The following is a 22,233-nucleotide window of genomic DNA, read 5'->3' as shown; positions in this document are numbered from 1 at the left end:
TACTAGTATGTTACCAAAATGAGGGTTAAAACCAAAGATATTTTTAATAAAACTTAGTCTTGAAAAGACAAGTATTTTAGGGTAACAAAATATTGTAAGAGCTCTACCTATATAGACCTAGGGGTGGTGCCACATCTCATGAGAATTGGGAGTCATTATCAAGAAAAGTCTATGAATGGAATGTGCACATGACCATTAATGGTGCAAAAGCGAGACATTGATGTCTCAAGTTAACATAGCAAAGGTGTGTGTGTTATCACCAGTTTGTTATCAAGAAATAGTGGTTCAATGCTTCGGCAACCAAAATTTCTACAAACTTTGTGATAATTACACTAAGGTAAAATTCAAGTCGAAAGCATTTTATTTTATGCACCAATGCAAAGGTTTCTATAGAGAGTTATTATTTAATCTACGTGGGGAAATGTTATATTATTTCAAATAATATAATGTTAAATTAAATAATGTAACAAAATGTGATTTGTCACACGAATGAGATTTGTTACACCTTGTAACATATTATTGAGAGTTACAAAATTGGACACATGTGAGTGCTCAAATGTAATATATTTTGGAGCTACAAAATCAATTAAAAATTTGTAACTCCCAAATATTACCCAATAATGTGTAGATTGAGAGTTACACATTTGTGTTTGAATTTCATAGAGCCATTATGTAATATGGTTGTTGAATACATGTTTTTAACTCCCATGAAATGTATGGAGGTTGCAAAATCATGTGGGAAGAGACTGTGACGTTTTTTGGAAAACTGAAAAAATTGGAAGCTGAAATTGCATTGTGGTCGCGACCACTAATTATCCTTGGTCGCAGCCTAGGGGACAGAGGCCAGTGGCCGCAGCCACAGATAATCATGGTCGCGGTCTGGGGCGCTGATAGCCTATTCCAATTTGCTTTTTCTCCAATTTGAATGGTTTTAACATCCCAAGTAACTCTCAAATCTTCATTTTAATTCCATAAAAATCCAATTAAACATTGGTAGCATCCATGGGGGTTGGTGGAATTTGAAATTCAAAGGGTATCTCAAACTCTATAAATAGGAGCCTAATGCTCACTTGTAAGACACACCATTTTCTATCCATAAAGCACTTGGCTGGAGAATACACCATAGAGACTTGATATTTCCAGATAGTTATTTCCTTCAGAGATCCCTTAGTGCTTATAGAATAGGGGGAAATAAGCTTTTGGACAAAGGTCTTGAACCTGTTCAAGTTGGTGATCCCCATTACTCTACTCTTTGGTTGTGTGAGTGTGAGAGTTTATCTATTATTCTTCTTATTATTTTGTTCTTCTACCTCTTTTAGTTTTTGGTTTTATCTTATATATTTATTGGTATTGTTATGCTTTGAGTTGTATTATCAATATATCTATCATCTTCTGTTTCTATTTACTTGTATTTTTTGTAATAGAGTTGTAATACTTATTTATCTATCATCTTGTCTATTGTAACCTTTTGCATAGAGTTGTATCTTTTGTTTTACCATTTCCATTGAATAATATATATTCTCTAACAACTCTTGGGTGGAGTGTATACTCTTGTTGAGGAGGTCGAGCTCTCAATCCTGGATGGAGTGTCTGCTCTAAAGAAGGTTGAGCTTGTTGGTATTGATTGTATAAATTAATGTTTTCAGCAGAAGGGTGACAATAAAAAATTCAACCAATACTAGATCCAAGATCACGCATATACCCATACATTAAATCAAGATTTATAAATATAGAATCACACCTCTCGTAGCCTATCAAGATTCCTCGCTATCTTTTCGCAAATCAATAACGAACATCTAATCCAATGAGATAACTTTGACACCAAGATCTTTCAAGCCAATCCTCAACACACAAGGACATGTGTGGGCACATAGGATATAGATGACAAATTTTAGTCTCTCTTGATGTTCTTAACACATGAGATAAATATATTTTGGAGAAAATAAAGGCTCTGAGAGAGTATTGTAGTTTTTTCAGGTTTTCTTAAAAATTGACCATCTTTATCGCTCTCTTTTACGATATATAATTTAAACTTTATAAACCTAAAATTTAACTAACAAAATTAAACTCAATCAAAATTGATTAGGTTTTTAAAATTTGATATTATTTAATATCTATTTTGATCAAATTAAAATAATTATCTAATAGATAAATAATTCAAATCTTTAACAATTAAAATTTGAATTGAACAAACTGGGATGTGAAATGTGTCACACACTAGTCAATGTGCAAGCACAGTGCTTGTGCGTGTGGCACACATGTGTCTCCCCAATTTTATCTTATTTATTTATTCAATTGATAAGACAATATATTTATGCATTAAAATAATATAACATTTCACAAATGCATAAATATCAGTTGATTCAAAATTAACATTATCTTATAATTTAAATAGTTTATTATCATACAATAAATTAATATGTTCTCTCTCATTATTAATTAACCCAAAGTTTATTAATGCAACTAATATATAGTTTTTAAATAAAACATATTAGTTTATTTAATTAATTACACATAATTATCACATAATTACAACTTATCCCTAGAAAATTAATTCCTTGACAACTAAGTCTTTTTTCTCCTTTAATTTGTCAATCACCCTTGACAGTATGGTATAGATCTGACTTAAGGACCACAGAACCTATAATAAACCAGATCATTAAGTAAAGTCTTTTATTAAATAATCTTATATATTAATGCCATTATTACTCCACTATAAATATGGAATTGCACTCTTAGTTATTATAGAATTGTGTTTACAAAATCATCTCGATTTGTCAATTGATATAATCACTTCCTGTAGGTCTATCCTCCAATTTATTTGTTTTCTAATTAGAGCTGGTCAAAATTATCGTTTTACCCTTCTAATTACCTCTTATTCCTTAAGTACCATTAACTCGCTAGTGAAGTTAATTTATAATCATATTATATATTTAAGCTCAATAATTATTCAATTCGAGAATTAACCCTTAAGAGAACCAATATTCGATCCGTTAGGAAACTTGAATTCTACTTTTGTAAGATCATGTTCCCAGCCATTCATACTATTGAATCTATAAAAAAAAGTCACTAGCATCATTATACTAAGAGACTTTAATGAGTGAATCAAAAGACCCAATAGACATGATCAAGTATTTATGATTACTCTAGATTTAGACTAATCTACATATGATCATCATTTTATATGAATTAAATCTTTATGGAAAATGGTATGTTTATAAAGAAATTAATTCACATCGGTCCAATCATATAGATTCTAATTATATAGAGTACATTTACTAAGATGTTTATCCACATCAGCAATCCGTATCAAGATCACATGCATTATCAAAAAATGCTTAGTAAACTGTATTAGCAATCATTAATTAAAGATTTCATACTTTAATATGTTGTTGGTGATTTTATTCATTATCTATGATCTTAATCCTCTCATATTCATACAAGATCATACTATCATTAATGAATATATAATTTTCTGATATTTATAATTATTCAACAATAATTTAAACATTCAATTAAAAGAAAATTTACATTTATTTAATTCCAAACAAAAAATATCTTATTATATATGTTGACGCAGTTTTTCGCCAACAGTGTATTAAGAAATTACACAAGTAGATTAGTGCTGAATTATAAACTGTAATGAAATAATAAACACTCTCTTGAACCCGCACAACTTTTATGTAGTTCAGTATTTAAAATCCACCTAGTCCAAGAGTCAATATTATTACTTTTCTCTCTCAATTTCTGCAGAGTTTTGGTAATACAAAAAATGGTCGTCCCTTTCCTTGTCCATTATTCCTTGTATTTATAGGGGAATTTCATGGACAGGTTTGGGTAACCACGTGAATAAACCGTGTGAATAAATATGGTATCTATAAAAATACATATTATTCTCATTTACATTGAGATATGAATTGATAACAGAATAGAATATACATTTATTATCTCGGATAATAAATGATTGATATGTGATACAGCCTGAGAATTATTGAGCGTATAAAGAGTCTCTGAATCTCTTGGGATCCTTCAGTATGCGTTCTGTCCAAGTTTCCATGAGCTGAATATCTCACCCAAGCTTGTGTTCAACGACAATCTGAACCCTAGCTCGTAGTAAGCTCAGAGCGCCCAAAGTTTGATCTGGTTATTATAAGTCTCGAACTCAATTGTTATCCTGAGAGGCGGTATGATAATAACCTGTGTATCATCCCGTCCAGCCCCCAAACTCGAGCTGTTCACATCACTGTTAGCCAGGTATTCTACTTAGTTATTTTTCCACATATTCATCTGCCAGCTCTACCCGAACTGAGTGACTAGACTCGTGCTAATTTCAGGGTACAACATTTTCCCCCCAAGGTCCTATTAGTGCTTGGTGTCGTCACTTTCTGACATGCACAGTAGGGGCTTTTAGGCTTCTGCCATGTAAAATCGTGCCTGCCCACTACTCAAGTACTGGACACGTGGTTGCCTACAATTGGTGTCCAGTCAGGTTTTGAGGGTTGTGACAACTGTCCTGTCAATTTTTTGCCGTCGTATGGCTCATTTAATCTAGGCCTTTGGATCTCGACCTAACCTAATCGGATGGCCCAAATTAATTCCCATTGTTTATGTATAAATAGGATGATCAATTCTGAAACCTCACCACCTTTGCATTCAAAAAATTTCCTTTTAAAAAACAAAAAGTTTCCCTTTTTCTCTCAAACTCTTCCCAAAAGCCTTTATCGCCTTTTTCCTCACCTGGTTTGAATTTTTTTATTCTTTATTTTCCAGTGAGTCTTTTTTTACTTTGAAAAATGCTCTTTGCTCAATATCGTTTAGGCTATGTCTGAGTATAAATAGGAAATTGGGTTCGGTTTAGGCCAAATGAACGAAATCAGATTTGTTTAGAAGGAAGGTACTCATAAAACTGGGCAAATTTTCTAGGTTTTTCTGAGAAAATTCTAATGGTAAATCGGTTTGTATACCTATTTGGGGTGTAGAAGTCTAAGGGGTTTCAAGTTTAATCCTAGGTAGCTTAAAGGTTACGATTCCTTAGGCGGTTTTGCATTAAACTGCTTTCAAAAGAAAAGTAGTGGGTCTGACGGATCTGACACGCGAATCCTCAAGTATTTGGGAATTTTAAGAAATCGAGGTTCATGGCCTAGGACCACACGTTGAGGCTAGGAAAAAGCTTAGCTCATATAATTTTTCAAATCTCGAAAGTAAACCACTTAAATCTTTGGATTTCCATACCTTTACAACTGTAGCTAGAAACCATCTTAGGTCGCCTACTAATAGGCCGATTTGTCTTCAGGCGTTTTGAATCATGGCACCTGCAAAGAAAACTTTTGCGAGTTCCTCTGCTCAAAACAAAGATAAAGGCAAGCAGGTCACCTCTGAATCTCCCATCCCTCACTTCGGTCCTATGGTGGAGAGAGAGATCGCGGTCGACCCTAACGTATTCTTTGAGGCCGAGCACATATTCTCCCGAATAACTACTTAGGAGAAAGTGAACAAGATCCTGCTGAGTCACAAGATTGGGATGGGCGCTGAGGCCTTATAGCTCAACCTACACTGGAGGGAGAACAGAGCTACGCCCCTCTCCAAAATGACTACGGGGCTTGGAGTGATGAGCACCTAAAGGTCGGTGCCTTCCTCCCACTGGACCAGTATTTCGTAGACTTTCTGAACTACATCAAACTAGGTCCTTTCCAGCACCCCCCCCCCCCCCCCCCCCCCGCCCCCCAAAAAGAAAACTCATACAGGCTTTTGGTGGGGTTAAAATATTTGTTTCTGAGGCATGAGTGGAAGGTCCCCACTCCGGCAGACATCATGTACTTCTTCTGCCTCAAGGCCAGTCCCGACTAGAAGAGGCAAGGTGATGGATTTTACTACCTCACTCGTTTCCCAAACTCTGCCTCTGTCATCAACCTCCCTAGCCACCCAAATAACTATAAATATTTATTGTTTATGTCAAATGGGTTCAAGAACTGCGACCATCGATACTTCAACCGTCCTCGTAAGTCTTCTATCTTTGTGAATTTAGCACGTGATCTTTTATCACTTGTGAATTATATATATATATTTTGTTTAAAGATTTTGACTGAGTTCGCTCTTTGTGCAACTATATTCGCGAGGATAGAGCAGTTTGTGACCCTCGGGGGTCAATACTAGACCCTGTTTAGTCTTCCTCTCGGGGAGAAAGACTATCATCAGATTGTGAACGATGCCACCATGGTGGCTTGCAAACTGATCAGCAAGGGCCAGACATTAGCTCTGAGGACTCGAGCTCTTCTTCCCATCATCCTCGAGCTCCCCACTTCTCAAGAGACCTTGCCAGCCAATGAGAATGCTGAGGAGGAAGAAAATATGGCATTGGAAGTGCGTAAAAGGCGAGCTCCTAAAGATAATTAGGGGCCCGATCCTGAGCGAGCCGTGTCCGGGGCAGTAGCTTGCCCCTCCGACCAAGGAAACCCATACCCTTATAGAGAGTTAGATCGAGTTGCTGCCAGTTATATGCTAATTCGATTCAACCCTAACCAGCTCGTTAGTCGTCACCCTACTGACCCGGACCAAAACACAACCCTCCTCCAATGCATGAATCATTTGGTGGTATGCTATGATCATAGCTATCCCAAAGGTGCCATCATAGTTGACAACACTTTACATTTTAGATCCACCATTTTTTAGGAGTATGGGACAAACCGTAGGTCCTGGGCTTCCCTGCTTCAGGATGTGTATGCCCCTGGTTTTATGCAGTACGTAGATGAGTTCAGCCCTGAGGAAGGACCTAAACCCCCCAGGATCCAAGAGGTCATAGCTTTAGATTCTCCCCTACCACCGTTAATCAGAGAGTTAGAGGTTGTGCCTAGCCCGGTCAATACCCCCAAGCTGATCGTAATAGATTCCTCCCCTAGCCCGGAGGGTAGGATTCTTGCTCTTTTCTTGTGTTTATAATATTTTTGAATAATTACTCATGTGAACTGAATCCTCTGCTCGCTTTTTCTCAGGTGAAGAGATGGAACTGTCTGGAGCTCCGGATTTGAGGGGTGCTTTTAAGGCCGGTGGAACCGAAGCTGGTCTTGTAGTGAAGAGACCTAGGGTGGCCAAAAAAATAGCTCTGAACACGGGAGGTACCTCCAAATCTCCGTCTAAGGACAAGGGTGTCAGCACCGCCCAGGAGCAACCACAAAGAGAACTTCCCCCAGCTCCAGTAACAACGGTTACTGTCCAACAAGCTCCTCCTCCTCCTTGACACATACCTCCCTCAAATCCTTAAGTGATCCAAGGCGAGGTTCCTACTGTCCAAATCCCGGTTGAGCCACACGACCTGGACAAGATCACCGAGGCCTTTCAGGGTATTGTGTATGAGACAGTAAGCCACATGGTGGGCCACGCCTACAAAGCCAGTGTCAGGGATTTGAGGGCTATAGAGGAGCGCAGTCTTGAAGACATCCTCGAATCTTCTATGGGGATGAACCTTACTGTAACGCCCTGAATTCTAGGGACCATTACAGTGTGCCTTGTAAACAGTACTAAACTCGCTAATCGAGTCATTTGGCCAAAATCGTGTAACTAAGTATGATTAGCGGTTTAGGGATTAAAAATGTTGGTTAAGATATAACGTTTCATTAGAACGTTTATTATATACATTGGGATCCCAAAAATATAATTTAGAGGTCTATTACAAGATAATATTTACAACCAGCCGATCTAGGCGGCAAAACAGGGTTTAACCCTAGTTCCTCTTCAAACCTCAGCCGTGGTGGTCGAGCAGCTGCATATGTACACATCGTCACCTAAGCTCTCCAACTCAAGGATGGTCCAGCTTTCTTTTGCCTTTACCTATACCACATAACACCCGTCAGTCGAAGCCCAGCAAGAAAATTTAATATACTCATGAACAGTAATAACATGTCATCAAATCATAAGGCACACGCCTAGCAGATATAGCCCTAATCAAGCAGACATACAAATTCACGTAATGATGGGTATCCAGGATAAGAAATCCTACCCTCCTGAGTGGATGACTATCAAGTCAATCTCAATCCGATAAGTGATTTAACACTGGTGGTTCCGGTAACCATACCAGGCTGATAGCCTTGAAAAAAAGAGTGACTGTGGTACAAGTCACTAAGGTGGATTTCGTTCCCTTTATAAATAAGTGATCCTTTCACCAGCTTAAACAGGATAGGTGCATGATGATTAGTCACCAACATAACCTTCCTCATGACCCTAGAGTCATAACTATGGAACACTATTCCCTAGCCATGTGACAAGCAGTCACCTCGGCCTTAGGCCCTGGATCTAGTAACTAGTCTTAGACTAGGCAAGTGCTTATAGGATTCATCGACCTTAGGGTCGGTCCAGCGTTAATGCTCCTAGAGTCATTCAACGCTGATATCGATTAGATCTACTCTTCATTTGGCTCTGCATTCATGACGCTATGCCATTTCTGACTCTTAGGTCAGTATCCCTGACTAGTCAGTACATATACAAGTAAGCAATGCCACCAAACATATATCACATATCCAATATCTGAATACAAGGCATTCAACATGCTTACTTAACAACTGCTAGCATAATTAGGACCATGCATAAACATAGAGGCTCAAGCTCTGAACAATCTCATATTCAATACTCATAGCATGCCCTAATAACATGTTTCTCGTCCATTACATGCATCACATTTATTCACTTGACATGCCTCAACAATAACCATGCATGCCACATTTAAACATCCAACATGCATCAAGAATAACCATGCATGTCATATATACACAGGGGCAGTTTTCTTACCTTTGGTCCAAGCACAGGTTACCAATAAACGAGCCACCAGCATGATCCTTACTCCAAGCCTCTAGTGATAACCTAGTCACAACCATAAATGGTGATCCAATGAGTTCAAGTTCTAAAACCAATCCTAAAACCAAGACCTAGCCTCTGAGACATCAAATCCACCAATCCGGGTAGTAGGAATGATCCCGAGGCCTAAGGTTTGAGTTCCCATGACTAAAAACCTACTTTGGTCACTTTTCCTCTTTTGAGCCGCAGCCCCAACCATTAGAGCCGCAGCCCCACTGAAGTCAAGCCCAAAAATCGTCTCTGACAGCAACTAGAGCCTCAGCTCTACCCAATAGAGCCGCAGCTCAAATAGCCCATCAGCACCAAACCACCAGCTTCTTCAAGCTTGAGCCACAGCGCCCAAGAACAGAGCCGCGGCTCAACCTCGAACCCAGCCAAAATCCTCCATTTCTTCATCTAAAAACCTTTCAAAAACATATCCAAACATCTCCAAACTCAAAAATCAAAGTTCCCAAGCATCCCCATGATCCAAAACCAACAAAACCCAAGTCTCAAATCACCCAAAAACACATGAAAACACAAAATCCCATTCAAGCTTAAAAACATAGAACTTAAAACTTGAATTACCTTCGATTGAGTTGTTTCCAACTAAATCCTCTGGATAATAAGCTTCTAATCTTTCCTAAGATCGCTATGCCTCGATCCTCTCTTGATTCCGAGTCCTAGAACTCAAGTTACCTTCGAAAATGCGACCGGGAGACGAAAGTGGAACTTAGAGGGAGAGAGAACGTACTGAACGTTCTTTTTATTTCTTAAAAGGTTACTTCAAGCTTAAGTAGCCTCAACCAAATCCTAACACTCGGGGTCTAGTCAAAACCTCCAGAATTTCCCCCTGATCTTACTAACTCCCAATTTATCACCAAATATTTATTCCCATTACCCAATAACCCGGTAATGCTCTAAATACCCCTTGACTTACTCCAAGTCAAGAATAAATCCCATTGTGACTTTCCCACTAGCTTACCTCCTAAGATCGTCTTGTGCTGGGTAACCTTGGCATAACCAAAAAAATAATAAATCACCACACACATATCACATATATGCCAAATATGCCCAAAATGGCCAAAATATGAAAATCACCCAATTACTCAGAAATGGGTTCACATGCATATTTAATACACCTAAACATGCATATTATCATTTAATAACACAATATAGCAATTATGGCCCTCCCGGCCTCCTAATCAAGGTCCTAAACCTTATTAGGAAATTTGGGGCATTACACTTACTATGAGTCTCTTTCACTCTCCTAACCTTTTCTTTTTCTTTAGTTTTTTTTAAAACTATTCTTGACTTGCTTCATTCTTCTGCAGTATGTCTTTGCCCAATATCGAAGCATAGCTCTTGTTAAAGCTAGGAACGAGGAACTCCGAGCTTCCTTGAGTGTCGCTCAAGAGAGCGAGCAGGCCGCCAAAGCTGCCTTAATTTCTTCTCAGGAGGCCGAATGGTCTGCAAAGGCCGCTCTATCCGCTTCTCAAGCTGAGGTCGGGGAGGCGAGTCATCGCGCAGATCAGCTTCAGGGCGAAACTGAAGAACTCAAGAAGAAGCTGATCAAGGCCAAGGCTAAGGCCAAGGAGGAAATTGCAGTGTTCTCATCTCAAATGGAGGAGATGCTTTACCGTTGTTGGGCCTTCAACCTGGACGGGAACTTCTCTTTCATGCAGCCCGAGCTGTGGGATCCGTATCTTGCTCGGTTCATGATTCGGTTCTCACAGGAACCCTCGGAGACTGGTGAAGCTTCTGGAGCTGCAGAGGGGGATGGTGAGGAGGTGACCTCGTTGGAGCGTGGTGACGGAGCTCAGTGATTTTATTTCACCCTTTATATTATTATTATTTTATTTTAAACTTTTTTAACAGTCCCTTGGGACAGAAACAATCCCCTTTGGGCTTAGGTCGAGGCTTTTTCTCCTCGGGATGACAATATATTTTTTAATATACACCTAACTTGTTATCTATTTGTGTTTCCCTCAGTTTATTATTTTCTCATGTTTATGAATCCTTAGACTCTTGTACATTCGAAATCTTAGGGATTGACTTTTAGATCGAGATAGATTTTATCGATATCTTAGTTGTATCCAAGATTTTGCTTGCTTATTTGCATCATACTTGTTAAGAATCAGACCTTGAACCTGGTTATGTCCAGGATTTTTAATAAACTTAATAGCATTATACCTGTTATAAATCAAGCCTCGGGCCTGGTTATATCCAGGGTTTTTAATAAACTTAATAGCATTATACCTGTTAGAAATCAGGCCTCGGACCTGGTTATATCCAGGGTTTTTAATAAACTTAATAGCATTATACTTGTTAGAAATCAGGCCTCGGACCTGGTTATGTTCAGGGTTTTAGTGATTTCTCAAACTTAGTTCGTGTTAGGCTTATTGAAAATTCAAGCTTTAAAAAGCCGTTGAATAATCAATTTCTCCAAACTCCTAAGTTTTTAATCCTTATCCGAGTAAGTTGAACTTTCTCAAAAACTCTCCTCGATTATGTGCCCCCCAAGGAACCTGAACGTATAGATGTTCTTGGTTGCTTTTACCATGTGAGCTCGTAATAATGAAACAAAGAAGTAGTTATTTAATAATCCAACTGTTATTGAATTGAAATGGCTTTTATAAATAAGCCTTACATAAACGACAATACTATTGATACTACTTTTTTAATGGAGGGCATTCCAGGACCGTGGGATATTTCCCTATTTAGTCGAGCTAGCTTGAAAGTTCCTTCGTGTAGGACCTCTATGATATGATACGGTCCTTCCAAGTTCGGGCCTAACACACCATCCTTGGGATCTTTATTCGCCAAAAAGACCCTTCGAAGAACCAGATTGCCTAATCCGAGTATGCGTCCCTTTACCTTTGAATTGAAATAACAAGTGATCTTTTGTTGATAATGGGCGAGCTGTAATTGCGATGCCTCTCATTTTTCTTTGATCAAATCGAGGGATGCCCTAGGCAACTCGTTATTATGATCTTGATAAAACGTCCTTTGTCTGTGAATAGTCACCATTGCCTCAATTGGAAACATAGCCTCACTTCCAAAGGTTAGGGAAAAGGGGGTATGTCCCGTGGAGGTTCTATGCGAGGTCCGGTAGACCCAGAGTACTTGTGGGAGCTACTCATGCCATAATCCTTTGGCTTCCTCCAATATTTTCTTTAGGCTTTCCTTTAAGGTCTTATTTATAGCCTTGAACTACCCATTGGCTTGTGGGTATGCTACCGACGAGAAACTCTTGATTATGCCATATTTTTCACAAAAGTCTATGACGAGATCACTATCGAACTGCGTTCCTTGGTCTGATACGATCTTTTTAGGGAGTCCATATTGACATATGATATTCTTCACAATGAAATCTAGGACTCTCTTCAAGGTGATGGTTTCCAGAGGCTCAAGCTCTACCCACTTCGTGAAATAATCGATCGCCACTACTGCATACCGAACCCCCCCCCCCCCCCCCCCATGGGTAGGGAACCTATCAAGTCAATTCCCCATGCTACAAATGGCCAAGGGGATGAAATCATGGTTAGCTTGACTAAGGCAGCTTGGACAACTATGGTGAAACGCTGGCATTTGTCACACTTTTGAACATACGAGATCAAGTCCTTCGTTAAAGTGGGCCAAAAATAGTCCTGTCTCAGTACCTTCAATGCTAGGTTTTTCCCCCCAGTGTAGTCTCCACAAATGCCTTTGTGTATTTCTTGTAAAATAGTTTTTGTTTCCTCGGGCAGAACATATCGCAGGAGGGACAATGAATGACCTCGCCGATATAGGATTCCCTCAACTATTACGTAACGTGGAGCTTGATAAAGCAATTTTCTCGCCTCTTTCATGTCATTAGGTAGCTTTCTAGTCGTGAGGTATTCCATTATAGGAGTTATCCAGGTCGGTCTTATGTTAATCATTCTGACCTCCACCATTTCTCCCACTACACTCGGGCTTTCCAAGAACTCCACCAGAACTAAATTCAATGTTTCAGCCTCTTTGGTGGTGGCAAGTCAAGCCAGAGCATCGGCGTTGGAATTCTGCTCGAGGGGTATCTATTCAATGGAGCTAAACTTTAATTCAGACAGCTTTCCCTTTACCTTAGCCAGGCAGGCCGCCATCTTGGTGCCTCAAGCTTGGTATTCTCAGCTGAGAATCACTATAGCATTGGATGGCTTTCATCTTCAGCTCTTTCGCCACCCTTAGCCCTGCTAATAAGGCCTCATACACCACTTCATTGTTGGATGCTTCAAACCCAAACCTAAAAGCTGTATGGGACCGATGTCCTTTAGGTGAGATTAAGATTATCCTAGGTCCCGATCTGTTTTCGTTTGATGATCCATCAACGAAGATTTTCCATAATTCTTGCACTGGCTCCTTTATCAGCTCATCCTGAAAAATAGGGCACTCAGCCATAAAGCCAGCAAGGGCTTGGCTCTTGATTACAGTTCGTGGCATGTATAATATCTCAAACTAGCTAAGTTTGATAGCCCATTTTAATAAACGTCCCAACGTTTCAGGCTTTTGACCCACCTACCTTAAAGGTTAGTCAGTTAAGACATGAATAGAATGGGACTGGAAGTAGGGTCTGAGCTTCCTTGAAACAAAAATGAGACAGAATGCAAGCTTCTTTATCAGTGGATATCGTGATTCAGTTCCGAGACACCTCTTGCTTACGTAATACACAAGTTTCTGCACCTGATTTTCTTCTTGAACTAATACGACACTGACTGCATTTTCTGTCATGGCCAGGTAAAGAAACAGACACTCTCCAGATGTCAGTTTTGATAGCACGGGGGATTCAGCTAGATACGTTTTTGAATCATGAAATGCCTGTTCGCATTCTTTGGTCCACTCAAATTTCTTGTTTCCCCGCAGCAAGTTGTAGAATGGTAGATACTTGTCAGTGGATTTTGAAATGAAACAGTTTAGAGCCGCCACCTTTCCAGTTAGGCTTTGTACTTCCTTACGTGACCTGGGTGAAGGCATTTATAGTAACGATCTGACTTTTTTTGGATTCACCTCTATCCCCCTTGTGTTGACTATAAATCCTAGAAATTTTCCAGACGCAACTCTAAAAGTGCATTTCTGGGGATTCAGCTTCATGTCGTACTTTCTCAAGATGCCAAACATTCTTCCAGGTCGGATACATGGTTATTGGCAATCTTTGATTAGCATTGGATGGCTTTCATCTTCAGCTCTTTCACCACCCTTAGCCCTGCTAATAAGGCCTCATACACCACTTCATTGTTGGATGCTTCAAACCCAAACCTAAAAGCTGTATGGGACCGATGTCCTTCAGGTGAGATTAAGATTATCCCAGCTCCCAATCTATTTTTGTTTGACGATCCATTAATGAAGATTTTCCATAATTTCTGCACTAGCTCCCTTATCAGCTTGTCTTGAAAAACAGGGCACTCAGCCACAAAGTCCGCAAGGGCTCGGCTCTTGATTGCTGTTCGTGGCATGTATAATATCTCGAACTGGCTAAGTTCGATATCCCATTTTAATAAACGTCCTGACGTTTCAGGCTTTTGACCCACCTGCCTTAAAGGTTGGTCAGTTAAGATGTGAATATAATGGGACTGGAAGTAGGGCCTGAGCTTCCTTGAAGCCAAAATGAGACAGAATGCAAGCTTCTCTATCAATGGATACCGTGATTCAGCTCCAAGACGCCTCTTGCTTATGTAATACACAGGTTTCTGCACCCGATTTTCTTCTCGAACTAATACAACACTGACTGCATTTTCTGTCACGGTCAGGAAAAGAAACTGACACTCTCCAGATGTCGGTTTTGATAGCATGGGGGGTTCAGCTAGATATGTTTTCAGATCATGAAATTCCTGTTCGCATTCTTTGGTCCACTCAAATTTCTTGTTTCCCCGAAGCAAGTTGTAGAATGGTAGACACTTGTCAGCGGATTTTGAAATGAAACAGTTTAGAGCCGCCACCTTTCCAGTTAGGCTTTGTACTTCCTTACATGACCTGGGTGAAGGCATTTCTAGTAAAAATCTGACTTTTTTTGAATTCGCCTCTATCCCCCTTGTGTTGACTATAAATCCTTGAAATTTTCCAAACACAACTCCGAAAGTGCATTTCTGGGGATTCAACTTCATGTCGTACTTTCTTGAAATGTCAAACATCCTTCCATGTCGGATACATGGTTATTGGCAATCTTTGATTTGACGAGCATATCATTGACATACACCTCCATGTTTCTCCCGATCTGGTAAGTGAACATCTTGTTGACCAACTATTGGTATGTAGCCCCGACGTTTTTCAGCCCGAATGGCATAACTTTGTAGCAATATACGTTATGCTCGATCATGAAACTTGTATGCTCTTGGTCTGCAGGGTTCATCGTGATCTGGTTATATACAGAATACGCGTCCATGAAAGACATGAGCTCATGACCCGCCGTGGCATCTACCAACTAATCAATTCGTGGTAGTGGGAAACAGTCCTTGGGACAAACCTTGTTAAGGACGAAGAAATAGGTATAGTTTATCCACTTCCAATTTGGCTTCAGGACCAACACGGGGTTAGCAACCCAGATCGGGTATTTTGCTTCCCTGATAAACCTGCATTTTAGTAGGCGAGCTACTTCTTCTTCTACTTCTTCAGCTTGTACAATCCCCAAAAGCCTCCATTTTTGGGACTTTGCAAGCACACTTTTTTCCAAGTTTAAGGTATGCATTATTATACTCAGACTGGTTCCCACCATATCCTCATGTGACCATGCAAAAAAAATCCAGGTTCTTTCGTAGAAACTCGACCAGCTCCTTCCTTTCGACTTCAAGATTTTTCCCAATCTTTACAACTCTTGAAGGTTCTTTCAGGTCGATATTTATTTCGTCAAATTCTTCTATTTCTTTAAGCTCAGACCTGTCTTCGCCTACCTGCAGATCAATATCCTCCTGTTGGGTGACCTCACCATCTTCTTCTCTAGGTTCTTCCATCTCACATGTGATTTCCACCCACTGGGACTCCTCACCTCCCTTACTTATGACCATTGCCTACTGCCTAAGTTGTGATTTTCCCTTCATAGAAATGTTATAGCATTCTTTGGTGGCGAACTGGTCTCCTCTTATGGTGCATATTCCTGAGGTTGAGGGGAATTTCATTACCAGGTGTCGGATTGAAATGATGGCATCAAATTCCATCAGTGCAGATCGGCCCAAAATCGCATTATATGTGGCCGAACAATCGATTACCACGACCTCGAGTATTTTAGAGACAGCTCGTGACTCTTCTCCCAATGTCACTACTAGTTTGATTCATCCTATGGCTGCTGCTCCTTCACCCAAAAACCGTACAGAGTCATTGAGGTCGCCTTCAAATCGGATACAGACAATCCCATCTTTTCTAAGTAAATTTATGGAGCTTCCGTAATCCACCAGTATTCTCCATACCTTTCGGTTATCGAGCTGCACGGTTATCACCAGCGGATCATTGTGTGGGAATTAGACGTGGCTAGCATCCTCTTTCATGAAAATGATTGGTTGTTTTTTCCAACCACTGTTGTTTCGATAACTATTACTCTGGGACAAACTCCACATCGTTATGAGCCTTCAATTCATTAATATACCTCTTTTGGGCCCTGTTGCTCATGCCTGCCAAATGAGGTCCTTCGACAATAATGGTTATATCTCCTCCTACTATCGGGGGAGGGTCGACCTGATTCTTCTGAGCTCTAGGTTGACCTATCGGAGCTTCTGTAACTGGCTGAGGATTGTGCCCGGTAGGTTGATTGGGAACTACCCGGTTTCAGGTGTACTGGGCCAATGGTCCGGCTTGAATGAGAGTCTCAATTTCATCCTTCAGCTGCCGGAAATCATCAGTGTTATGACTGATGTCATTGTGCAATCGACAAAACTTTGAAGGATCTCTCTTCCCCCTATGGTGCCTTAAAGGTTCTGCTTTTTCCATGGGAGGCGATTAGAGTTATCCAAGAAGATACGCTCTTGGGTGTCTGTTAGGCCGATGTAAGTGGTGTAAATGAGCTTGAATTTCTCCACAGACTTGTTCTTCATCGTCCCGTTCTGGTCGCCCTCACCATTCCCCTTCCTTTTGTTATTTCCCCCTTGGTTATTCTGGGTAACGGTTTAGTCGTGGCTACAACATCCATCACCACTCCAATGGGTTGGACAGGGGCCTGGCTGGTTCCTGCGAAAAAAGCTCATGCTTCCTCTAGGTTTATCCACTCCTGAGTTCGAGCCAAAAATTCGTCAATGCTTTTAACTCCTTTTCATTGAAGTACTTGCCACAGGTTGCCTCCCTCCAGGATTCCCATTCTCATTTCCATGAGCTTGGAGCTATCATCAACGTCCCTAGCTCGCGCAACAACATTGGAAAATCTGCTCAGGTATGCTTTCAGTGTTTCACCAGGTTATTGTTTTACGTTGGCCAATGAATCAACTTCAAAACGAGCTGCCTATGAATCTTAGAATACTCTTTTAAACCCGGAGGAAAATTTCTTCCACGAGCTTATCGAATGCTTCTTGTACTGCTTAAACCACTATCTAGCAGGTCCAACCAGAGTTGAAGGGAATAAGATACATCTTAGATCGAGCCCGACATTGTGGGCCATCATCATTGTGTTAAACATCCTGAGGTGATCGGGCGGATTTGTGTTAACATCAAATGTCGGCATATGCGGCATCCTAAAGCCAAGAGGATACATAGCCGCTGAAATGTTTGGAGCAAAAGGTTCGAGCTCCTCATTTGAGTCGCAATCATCCTTTCCCTTTCTAGATAAGAGTCTTTTCATTTGCTCTTCCATCAAAGCCAGTCTTTCAAAGGGTTGGTCCCTGGTCCCTGGTCCCTGGGTTAGCTAGGGTCTGTTCAACAGCTCCCATCCTATTATACACGTTTGATGGTTTTTTCTCCCTCCATGTTCAAGCTTGGTTGGGCGGGACATTCCCATTGTCGCGTACAATGGACGGACCTCCCTCATGCTAAGTATAGCTAACATCCTCATTTTGAGCTGTATACCTTCTATGGGAGTTCAAATGAACGTGCAGGTCAGGTTGTGGATCATATCAAGGACATTGTGTTGAACTCAAGTGGTTTCTCAGGTCGCTTTTGGACCTGCCTTCATGCCGACTCTTCGTCTAGTAACTTTCATTTGCAAAACTTACAGCTTGCAGTTGAGATCGAGGATGTGGGTTCTCAACACGTGTCCATGGGGCGTAAGTATTTACAGACGGGGGAGGATTTCTTCTACTTTTCCCATGAGTTGGAGCGTCTCGTTGTGGGTGAGGTGGTGTTGGATGGCTTACCAGTGACGGAGGATGCCTTATTGGCGAGGCTATCCTCGTTCCATTAGGACGAAATAAATTAGCCCGCCTTGGCTCCATTCCAACATTCCTAATTCTCTGGGCCTGGGGCTCTGACCGTTGTAAAGGAGGATTCCTTGGAGCATTTTCCCTTCACGAGCTTGTCCCAGCCCCTCCCCGTGGGTTGTTGTGGGCATTTCTGGGAATCTGTGATGAAGGCACAGAGCTGGGGGTCGCAGTCCTGACTGACCGACTGACATGCTAATGATGACCCCTGGGATGACCAGTGGGCTGAGCACTCTGGTGGTTTTGCTCTGAAGGCACATAACTCAGAGTGGTAATTCTGACAGAATGATTCATTTTAGACTGATTATTCCTATGGGACTTATGAGACCCACTTTTCTTCTTTCCAACATTAACGTCGGTTGCAAGAGGGGGTAATCGAGCCAAGACCTCTTCGATCTTCCTATTTGCCCTAGCGAGATGGCTCCTTAACTGGGTGTTTTCCATCTTAGCGGCAGTCAAGTATCCTGGATTAGTGCTAAATTATAAACCGTAATGAAATAATAAACACTCTCTCGAACACGCAAAACTTTTACGTGATTTAGTGGTTAAAACCAACCTAGTTAACGAGTCAATATTATTACTTTTCTCTCTCAATTTCTGCAGAGTTTTGGCAATACAAAAAATGGTTGTCCCTTTCCCTGTCCATTATTCCTAGTATTTATAGGAGAATTTCATGGACAAGTTTGGGTAACCACGTGAATAAATATGATATCTATTTAATACATACTATTCCCATCTACATTGGGATATGATTTGATAACAGAATAGAATATACATTTATTATCTTGGATGATAAATGATTGATATGTGATACAGCTTGGGCATTAATGAGCGTATAAGGAGTCTCTGAATCTCTTGGGATCCTCCAGTATGCGTTCTGTTCAAGTTTCCACGAGTTGAATATCTCACCCAAGCTCGTGTTCAACGACTATTTGAACCCTAGCTCGTAGTAAGCTCAGAGCGCCCAAAGTTTGATATGGCTATTATAAGTCTCAAACTCAATTGTTATCCTGAGAAGCGATATGATAATAACATGTGTCTCGTCCTGTTCGGCCCCCAAACTCGAGCTGTTCACATCACTGTTAGCCAGGTATTCTACTTAGCTATTTTTCCACATATTCATCTGCCTACTGTACCCGAACTGAGTGACTAGACTTGTGCTAATTTCAGGGTACAACAACATGCCTTTAGGGCACCAACCCTAACATAACTCTCATTCTTGGGTGGAGTGTCTGCTCTTAAAAAAATTGAGCTCTCATTCTAGGGTGGAGTGTATGCATGGTTTATAATACTTTAGAAGTTGTTGTGATTTAAAAAATCTAAAATTTTGTTCACAGACTAAGTATAATTACAGAGGTGGTATGCCCCCCAAGTTTTAGGTGTTAAATGAGCATTGTATTGAGGGTCGCATTCATTCCTGCCACAACTTTGTTAAATCGTGCCTTAGTGACTGGCACATCATTTGAAGATTCAATTGCACCTCCAACACCTCCAATAGTTGGGAGAGCCACCTAGTTGGATACAACACGATGAGTAGACTTGTGGCTTTTTGGTGGAATGACTGATGTAGTTTCCGACGTGTTCTTAAAAATAAGGACAGGTTGAGTGTTTGTCTATAGTCAAGTTCTTGAAAATAAGAACAGGACCACCCTCATTCTAAAGCCAATTGTTGAAGTGTGAAATTGTTAATTAGAGGTGCACAAACTTCTAGAAGAAGACTTGAGCTATAAAATAAGATCGAAATAAAATTTGTAAAAAATAAATAAAGAACACAAGGAATTTATAGTGGTTCGACCATAATTCCGAGCTTACGTCCACTTCTTTCACTAAGGGGGAAAGTGGTGACAAATGAGAGAGTTTTATCTGGAGAATTAGAATCCAAGTTCCATTTACAAATAAACTCCAACTCTATTTATAGTGAAGCATGGGGGTAGACTTGGTATTTTGTGAGGTATAGATATTATAAATATCTTCACATTTGTTATAGTATATTAATCATTTAAATTCAAATATAAATTTATTTGAATTTAAGTTATAAAAATATTAATAAAGTAACACATGGAATATTCTAGAAGAATCTTGCTGACTCATCATACCACATGTGTAAATATGATTTTACCACATAACAAGTATTATATTGGTGTTAATTGATTTCAAAAATAATTTTTTATCCCGAACGAAATGCATCAAGAGACCAAGTTGGCTTTGTAATTCACAACTGATGAGAACACATCCACATAATTTGTTCCTTCCATCTGGGTAAATTTATTGGCCATTAATCTAGCTTTGAACCAGACATGCTCACTCGCAGAATCACCTTTTTTAAAAAAAAAAAAATTAATAGCCACCTTTCTAGTTTCGTAACCAATTCCTATGTCTTATTTTTTATTTGAGAATTCATTTCCTTTTGCATAGCATTCTTCCATTCTTTTTCTATATTTACTTGAAACAACTTCTTCATAAGATGTAGGATCAAATACTTCATCTAGCTATATTGCAACAAGAGGATATTGTTGGAATTTTATATGGACTAAAATAATCATAAACATAATTCTATATTCACAATCATTAATTAAAGCGCTTATTAATTGTTTAATAGACATAATAGGATGGTTGATACTTACTAATTGTATTTGAGACATATGATAGCACCCTAGTAACTATAGGTTGGCCCATTAAACCATACTCCATCATCACTAATGATAAATACCCAATAAACTCATTTCTACCCCTTAGGATAGAACATGAATTACATATTGAATAGGAATATTTACACAATATACAATTTATGTCCAAAATTTTTCTATTTTATGATCGTACGAATTTTTTTTCTTTTATACCATTATGGTCTTTTTTTTTATTTCATTTTTACATTGTTGGTCTTGTATCAACCACTCAAATGACCTTGTAGCTCCCTTTAGCTACTCCATTGTCGATGTTGTTGTCGACGGTACTGGTTGTACCTTTTAAACCTCCAGTTATAGAACGGAGAAATAGAGTAATTCTTGAAATAGAGCAATTCTTGAAATAGAGCAAATGATTCTTTCTTCGTGTAGAGAATATTTTTTAGTGATCCTGTCAACAAGTAAGAGAAATGTTTTTTTCCTCCATTTATATTCTTTCTGTGTTTTTAAGTGAGAAATGTGTGAGAGGATGTATATATGCATTTAGAAATGAAGAAGATGATGGTGGTTGGGTTATGTGTGTGGATCAGAGTTATTAAAATAAAATAAAAATATTGTATTTTATGGTATTGTGTATACCAAATAATGACCATGTGCCATGTAAAATGGTAATTTTGTTTATTAATAGTAAAAACAACAAAAATAATAATTTTGAATTTTTTTTAAAATAAATAAGAATATTGATATATATAATGAAAATAAGAATATTTCCAAAAATAATGATACATGTGAATAGATAAATAATTATTATATTTCTTTACATATTAATAAAAATGAATAAAGAGTTTTTTTTTAAGTTCAATGTTTTTGTGTGTGAGTGTGTGTTTTTAGTAATATTTTTAGAGTTGATTTTTAATGAATTTTTGATTTATTTTGGATCAAAGTTTAGTTTTTCTTATATTTTTACCTAGTTGATGTATAATTGATATTCAATTAAGAATACTTTTAGTTTATTTTTAGTATATAGCATATTTTTAGTTAATTTTAGGTATACTTAGGTTATATAATTTTTTTTTTGGTTTTTGGTAATATATATTTTTGTGTATTTTTCGCAATTTATTTTTAGTTATTGTTTAGTTTATTTTTGGTATATGTGTAGTTGTTCCGAGGTATTTTTTTAGTTATTTTATTTATGTGTTGGTAAGCATTGGTTGGTGTCTAGTAGATTTTGATGTATTTTTAGTGTGTTATTAATTAAGTTAATTTAATATTACTCTTGGTAAATTGTTAGAATACTTTTACTGTATTTTGGGTATATATATTAGCGCTTTTTATTGTGTCAGTTAATTTTTAATTTATTTTGGGTATATTATGAGTTGATGAGATACAGAGGACAACATGAAAGAGAATGCGAGAAAAGAAATAAAAGTGAGAGAGAA

Source organism: Humulus lupulus, chromosome 4, assembly GCF_963169125.1.
Source record: "Humulus lupulus chromosome 4, drHumLupu1.1, whole genome shotgun sequence".
NCBI classification, from domain to species: domain Eukaryota; kingdom Viridiplantae; phylum Streptophyta; class Magnoliopsida; order Rosales; family Cannabaceae; genus Humulus; species Humulus lupulus.
The sequence above is the reverse complement of the archived record's forward strand: the minus strand, read 5'-3'. Positions refer to the sequence as shown.